Genomic DNA, 590 nt, shown 5'->3' on the forward strand with positions numbered 1-590 from the left:
CCTCAGCCACGACAACATCGTATTTCCCGAGGAAACATAGAGAGGCCCTGGAAATACAGAAACATCCAGACAACTTAAACAGAGACTCAAGTTATACTGTGAGCAAGTGGAAAACTGCTCTCATGATAGACCAACGGAGTATCCCCCCCCACTTCCCAAAATCCCCTCCTCCCGACAGCGTTTTACCTGTAAAAAGGGAGTCCCCCGGGGAAGCAGCTCAGTATCAGTGCACCCCTCGCCCTGATGAAGTGAACATGGTTCACAAAACATTGGCATCGACCATGAAAGAAGACACGGTGATAACCCGCAAACCCTCTAATATAATCGAAGAAGATAACCGTGGAAGCCTCAAATGCGTAACGGAACGCGAGTGTTTGCTCTCGGGGATAGAGAAAAACTGATTCAACTCTTTCATAGAATAAATAGAATTCAACATACCCTTTTTCTTCAGCACTTCCAAAAAAGACATTAACGCATCCTTCATCGTCTTTGCCTCCCTCATACGTATCGTGTTCGGGTCAATTTTTCGCTGATTCAACATATATGTCTGTATACATCCAATCATCATTCTCAGATTTTTGATAAAGAAC

Source organism: Mycetomoellerius zeteki, unplaced genomic scaffold (assembly GCF_001594055.1).
Source record: "Mycetomoellerius zeteki isolate Tzet28-1 unplaced genomic scaffold, Tzet1.0 scaffold2, whole genome shotgun sequence".
Taxonomy (NCBI): Eukaryota; Metazoa; Arthropoda; class Insecta; order Hymenoptera; family Formicidae; genus Mycetomoellerius; species Mycetomoellerius zeteki.